Genomic DNA, 6,861 nt, shown 5'->3' on the forward strand with positions numbered 1-6,861 from the left:
TTTTAATCTCAAATCTGCTTAAGCTTTATCAGGGAATGCATTAAGTTGCAAGATGGAGATCTCCAGTCCCATCTGGCTCACCCTGCATATGAAACTTTGGACTGAAAATATGGCCTAATTCTAAGAACTCTTTGCAACTCGAAAGCTCACCATCTCTACTATGAAACTGATCTCAGAACTGTCTGTATAATGATCTTTTAACCCAGGGGCGGGCAAACTTTTTGGCCTGAGGGCTGCATCGGGTTTCGGAAATTGTATGGAGGGCCGGTTAGAGGAGGAGTTCGGGTCTACTCAGCCCCCACCTCCTATCCAACACCCCCTGTTCCCTGACAGCCCCCCGGGACCCCTGCCCCATCTACACACACCCCTGCCCCTAACTGCACCCCGTCGCCCCATCTTGCCCCTCCTCATTCCTGACTGCCCCCCAGGGACCCCTGCCCCATCCAACCACCCCTTTTCCCTGTCCCCTGACTGCCCCCTGCTGCCCCATCCAACCCCCGCTCCTTCCTGACTGCCCCCTGGGACCTCTGTCCCCATTCAACCCCCTGTTCCCACCCTGACCCCTATCTACACCGCCGCCCTCTGAACATCACCCCGAGCTCCCCTGCCCTTTATCCAACCCCCCCTGTTCCCTGCCCCCTTACTGCGCTGCCTGGAGCACTGGTGGCTGGCAGCGCTACAGCCACGCTGCCCGGCAGGAGCCGGGCCACGCTGCCACCACCACACAGCACAGAGCACCGGGTCAGGCCAAGCTCTGCAGCTGTGCTGCCCCAGGAGCTCACAGCCCTTGCCACCCAGAGCATTGCACTGGCAGTGAGGTGAGGATGCAGGGGAGGGGGGACAGTGAGGGAGGGGCCGGGGGCTAGCCTCCCCGGCCAGGAGCTCAGGGGCCAGGCAGGAGGGTCCCGCGGGCCGGATGTGGCCCGCAGGCCGTAGTTTGCCCACCTCTGTTTTAACCAATACTCTCTCCCTTTTCTTTTTTAATAAATTTTAGTTTAGTTAACAGGAATTGGCTGTAAGCGTGTATTTGCATAAGATCTGGAATATTCATTAACTGGTGAGGTAATGTGTCCAATCCTTTGAGATTGATGGAACTTTCACATTTGACTTGGCTGTCTGAGAGGGAGCTTTAAGGGAACTGTGTTTTGGCTTCTGTGTAACCAGTAAGGTATTATAGAAGCTGTTTCGTGGCTAGCTGCATGGATCTGAGTATTGGAATAGCCACCAGCTTTGGGTATTGTCTGCCCCATTCTTTGCATTTTGCCTTAACTGAGTAACCTCAGTGTGGGCCCCCCCTGGAACCTCAGTCACACTAGGGAATCCCTTTTCCCCTCCTGTCAGATCCCCAGAGTTTGATGAGGAATGGATGCGCTGGGTAACGAGTAAAAGTGGCCCACATACGTTAAAAAAAGAAAGTGGAGAGACAGGGACTGGAATCGGTAAGGCAGTGGCGGAGACTGTAGCCTTGAAGGAGAAGAATAGAAATAAGAAATGTAGAACATTGCAAATTATGGTCACGGCTGTTGGACGGCTAAGATACCATGCCACAAAATTGGTGAGGCAAGTAATAGAAACAAAAAGAGTTAGAAGCAGCAACAGAAGGAGTAGAGCACTGGGAAATGCATGCTCTGCTGGCAGGGCAGCAAGCAGTTCAGAACCATGCTATGTTACACAAAGGCCTACAGTAAGGTGCGGAGCACTGTCCTTTGGTCCTTTTCCCCGCCTCCAACAAGGTCCCCTCACCCTGCAGGACCAGACTGAAATCCCCTCCACCGCTAGAGAGCACATTGCAACTTGCTCTGCTCAAGCTACTAAATGTTTGAGCATGCAACTATTCTCAAAGGGGAATGCTACATCCGAGTTACATGTAATCAGCTTTTACAAACATCTCTGCTCAATAAAACCAAAACACATTTATTCACAGACTTGCTTCTGGAATTCAGCTGATGAAAGTACTCATGAAAAGGGTACCCTGAGCAGCTTATACACTTCAAGGCCTCAGAAATCAGCTGCAGGGCTGGATGGGAGTTTAATGATTACTGATTATTATTTTAAGTGCTGATCACATATCTGGCACTGGAGACACAAAGTGAAGAGAGTCCCTGCCCTGAAGAGTTTACAATCTATAGGCCAGATTGCATTCCTCGCGTTGGCTTGTTTGCTAAATTGCTTCTTGCAAGCTCCTCTCTGCTAGAGAAAGACCTTCCACTTCTACAGATTTATCTTTGGGGTCAGCAATGAACATATGGAAATCAATGCAGTTCCATAAACAAAACACATCTCCTCACATTACTCCAGAGAGCTCTGGGCTTGTACCTTTCCATCCAGGCGCTGGTCAATTGTGCTGAATTGGGAAGCGTTTGCCTTGAACCGCTCATGCAATTTGTCTTGTAATCAGGCCATGAAACAGCCAAGAAGAAACTGCTCTCTGAATTCTGGCTGCCTGTAACTCTCCATAGCCAGAAGCGTTCAGAGGAACAAGAACTCTCTCCTCAGACTACACTTGGGAAACAGGCTTTCAGCACTAGAGTAGTTTATAAACAAATCCCACTCCTGTTTCATCGACAATCTTCATCTCTCCTAACCTGCACTGAGCCCCTGGATCTCCCGGGCTCCCTGAAGCGAGCGCTGGCATTGCACAGAAAGGAGAGTTCAGCCACTGTTTCATCATTTGCAGATTTTATTTCAATATAAAAGCATGGACCCAGTAAGCACAGCAGCACAAACACCCTATGGAACATAGGAGCATTAGCACCCTAGCCAGGCCCAAGGCCCTGAGTGCTGACTTCTGGGGCAGGCCGTCGGATGCTGTCGCACTTAGTCCAGCAAACTGGAAATTCTGTGGCAGCTTCAATGATATTTTAAAAATTGAAATGTTTAGCAAATCAACTATTAAAATCAATACTGCATTTAGTACAGTCCCTCTTGTTTTGGTATTAAATTTCATTTATGTTCCCTCCACATTTTCAATCTACACAGATCCTTGTCCTGAGCCCCCATAACTGTACTGCAAGAGTTCTCAGGGAAATGCTGGAGCTTTTGGTAACTGGGTGGGGGCATGTGATAAATGAACGGGGGGGGGGGAGGGGGCAGCTCCCTTTTATGGACACCCAGCCAGCCAGTTAGCTATAAAATCCCTGTTAATAGCTGTTCTCTACTTGCTTTACCTGTAAAGGGTTAAAAAGTCCATAGGCAAAAGGAAGGGAGTGGGCACCTGACCAAAAGAGCCAATGGGAAGGCCAGAACTTTTAAAAATTGGAAAAAAAACTTTCCCTTTGTCTGTCTGTTGTTCTCCAGAGCTAGATGCAGAGCAGGAACGGGGCTGAACTATGCTGTAGGAAGCTTTAGGCCAGGTATGAAAAACTATCAGATCATACCTAGAGACTGCTTATCTGAAACCCCAGATATGTAAGTAGATCAGGGAATGTCTAAGACGACATGATTAGGTTTATCTTTTTTTTTTTTTTCCCTTACTGGCTTGTGGACTCCTCTGTGCTAAGCCCTAAATGCTTTTGTTTCGCTTGTAACCATTAAGCTGGACCTCAAGAAAACCATTCCTGATATTTAATTATTATATTTGCTCTTTTTAAATCTAGCAATAGCCTAAGTTCCAGATGTATTTTCTTTCTTTTTGTTTTTAATAACATTTACCTTTTTTAGAACAAGATAGGACACAAAAAAGCCAAAGAGGTTTGTGCATATATTGTTTAATTAGCTGGTGGCAACAGCTGATTTCCTTTGTTTTTCTTTCTCAGCTCTTCCTCGGGGGGCAGTGAAAGGGCTTGAGGGCACCCCACAGGGAGAAATTCCCAAGTGCACTTTCCTGGGTCCAAAGGGGTTTTTTGCAGTTGAGTGGTGGCAGCATCTACCCATCCAAGGTCAGAGAGAAGCTGTGACCCTTGGGAGCTTAATACAAGCCTGGAGTGGCCAGTATTAATTTTTAGAATCCTTGCAGGCCCCCACCTTCTGCACTCAAAGTGCCAAAGTGGGGAATCAGCCTTGACAGGGCAGTTGGGGTTTTTGGTACCTTGGAGATGTGGGTAAGTATATTTGCTGTAACAATAAATTGATTAGTCTCTAAGGTGCCACAAGTACTCCTTATATTTGCTGTGCGTTTCTGCTGCAATCAGCAGCACTGAAGTAGCCAACCATTTATCTATCTTCATGTTTCACAAATGACCTCCGCTCCTATGAATGGAGCAGGCCACACCTCTGAGGTACTGTTTCCTGAGGCTGCAGACAGCCTGAAGACACCACCACATCTTTTCCACTCAGTTCATGTTTTCAAGGTTTTCTTTGCAGTCAGATGATTAGGAACATAGGGCCAGATCCTCAGCACAGGAAAGGGGGGCCATCAGGGTTCTTCCTACACCCCTCTCATTCTCAAACTGGTGCTGCTTCAGCCCTGGAGTAATTTACAGCAGCTTAGAGGAGTTTCTCATTTATGGCTCCTGGCTATATTCTTTGAGTGACCCTAAACCAGTGGAGAACTAGCGGAGCAAAGCTGTGCTTCGTTTCACCCCACTTCACCTTAGTTCCAACACACACCCTTCTGATCTATTACACTCCTCCTCAGTTCAGGTTTCTCTCTCTCTTCCGGCTGGATGTGGTGCCCAGCATCCCATGTGGCCACACTACAGCAAGACAGACGGTGCCACTTACTTCCCCACTGTGCCGTGTTCTGCCTTTGTGTAAGCAGCTCGTAACAGCACAACCCTCACCTCCCTCAGCAATTGTGTCCCACTCTCCCCTTTCCAGGGAGGGTCTATGGTTGGGATTATTTTCCCCACACATGCACTTGTTGAAATTTACCATCTTATTTTGTTATTCTCCTCTAGTGGGGCCCCACTGGCTATTTGCACCATCCGCACTAGCGCTCACTGAGGCCTCCCCTGCCTCCACTTGTGCAACAACTGCAGCTGAACCAGTGCTAGTTTGTAGTTGGCTTCACTTGGAACGCAGCCATGTTCAGCTGTCCCTGTTGCTGACACCTGCTGGCAGTAATCGGTAATGGCTGCAGTGTAGACAAGCCAATAGCTGGCGCATAGGCCACCCTCTAAGTAACAGACAAAGAGGCAATTGATCCTCTCTGCCAACCAGCTTCCTCAAAGCTCTTCTTGATGTCCCAGTATTACAGCCCCCTGTTACCACAGGAGCCCTTGCCACAACCTTCAGTTGAGTCTTGTCACTGAGCTAATGCTGGTCACAAGTGCTGCTGCGTGCAGAGCCGTGACGCTGGTGCGAAGGTGCGAGGACTCAATAGAGCACCATGTCATCAGCACTTTCACAACATTTTAATGAAGGCACGAGGTGTTGATGAACAGAATTTAAAAGAACTCTCCTTAACCTGGGACCAGCTAAAGGACTAAGAGTTTATGCTTAAGAACACCTCGGGCTGCTAGCAGTCCAGGGTTAATACAAACCTAAGGGGCAGAAGAGCTTGGCCTGCAGGCAGCCTGGTGCGAACTTCAAACCCATGGGGGAGGAGACTTGCTGGATAGGCCAAGGGAGAAGCATTCAGCCCTCAGGAGTCCTCCGGCCTGTATTTTCTCTACAGCAGTGGTGATGATATATCAGAAGTTTGCTTTCTGTTGCCAGCATTCTTTCTGCTTGTGCTGCATCCTGCTTTCCCATTTCTGTGTCTCACACTTGGAAGAAGCCACTTGTCAGGTCTCCATTCCCATGAGCTCCAACAGCTGGAGTTGAGGGCAAGAAGTTTTGTACAAAGGGACCTGGGCTACAAAGTTCTGCTATGGAGCCAGAAATCTCATATAAAGGCCTCTCTCCCTATCTGGAGAGCACCAGAGATCTGGTATTTGCCCTGTTCTCCCTGGTGTCTCAAAGTTACTGTGTTTCATCCTACCCGGAGAACAGAACTGGCAAGATATCAAATGGGTCATTGGCCCCCTTTGGCTTGAGATGTGGTGTCCAGGACCAGTGGCTGAACTCTGAGGTAAAACATCAGGAAGGTACAGTGAGTTCTGGGGGACCCAACTGCTCCTTAGGGAGCTCACCAGAGAGCTGATGAGCTCTGTAAAGTTTGCCACAGTGCTGACCTCACCCACATCCTCCAACTCACCCACTGGAGGGTTTGGTCCCATACAGCTCCAGGTAATGGCTCCACATATGTTGCACCTGGAGGAGAGCCTGTCCTGGTAGAGTACCCAAAGGGATTGGTTTTAGTACTCAAGGCCTGTTCACGAAGCCAGTTAAGTCCAAAGTTCATCACTTTTGCTCTTTTCATGTGCTAGAGTTGTGATTTTACTCTATGGGATTTGTACTCATGACACCATAGTGCCGAGATTAATGATACTTGTCTAACTGTTGGTGCCAGTAACCTTCATGAAGAATGGGGAACGAGGGCCCTGGTACATGTGTCTAATCAGGAACTGGTGAAGTCGACTTTCTGTGGGCTCTCCCAGATCAAAGGGAGGGCTGCTAAGGAGATTTGAAAGGCATGGATTTCTAGGGACACAGAGAAAACTGCAGAGAGACGGGGAAACTGTTTATAGCAGGAAGCTTGTGATTTGTGAGCAAGCTTTGGGCAGACTTATTTGCAGCAGTATGAGGAACTCACACATCACAGCATGAGGGGGTGGTGCTGCTAAACTCTCAGTAACTGCCTAGAGACAGGTGTGAGCCCTGCCTCACTAATGAGCAGAAACAGAATTCTCTCATGAGTTGGATCAAACATCCTGGTAGGGGTGAACTGCAAACCTGACTCACCCAGTGCAGCTAGCAGGACACAACAGGTAAATGCACAACCTACACCACGGTCTCAGGCAGCCCCCTGGGCTAAACCTGTGCAAGCAGAATCACTGCTCTGATGGGGACCAGCACAGAAAAAAAACCAGTTACTGC

Source organism: Natator depressus, chromosome 10 (genome assembly GCF_965152275.1).
Source record: "Natator depressus isolate rNatDep1 chromosome 10, rNatDep2.hap1, whole genome shotgun sequence".
Classification (NCBI taxonomy): Eukaryota; Metazoa; Chordata; order Testudines; family Cheloniidae; genus Natator; species Natator depressus.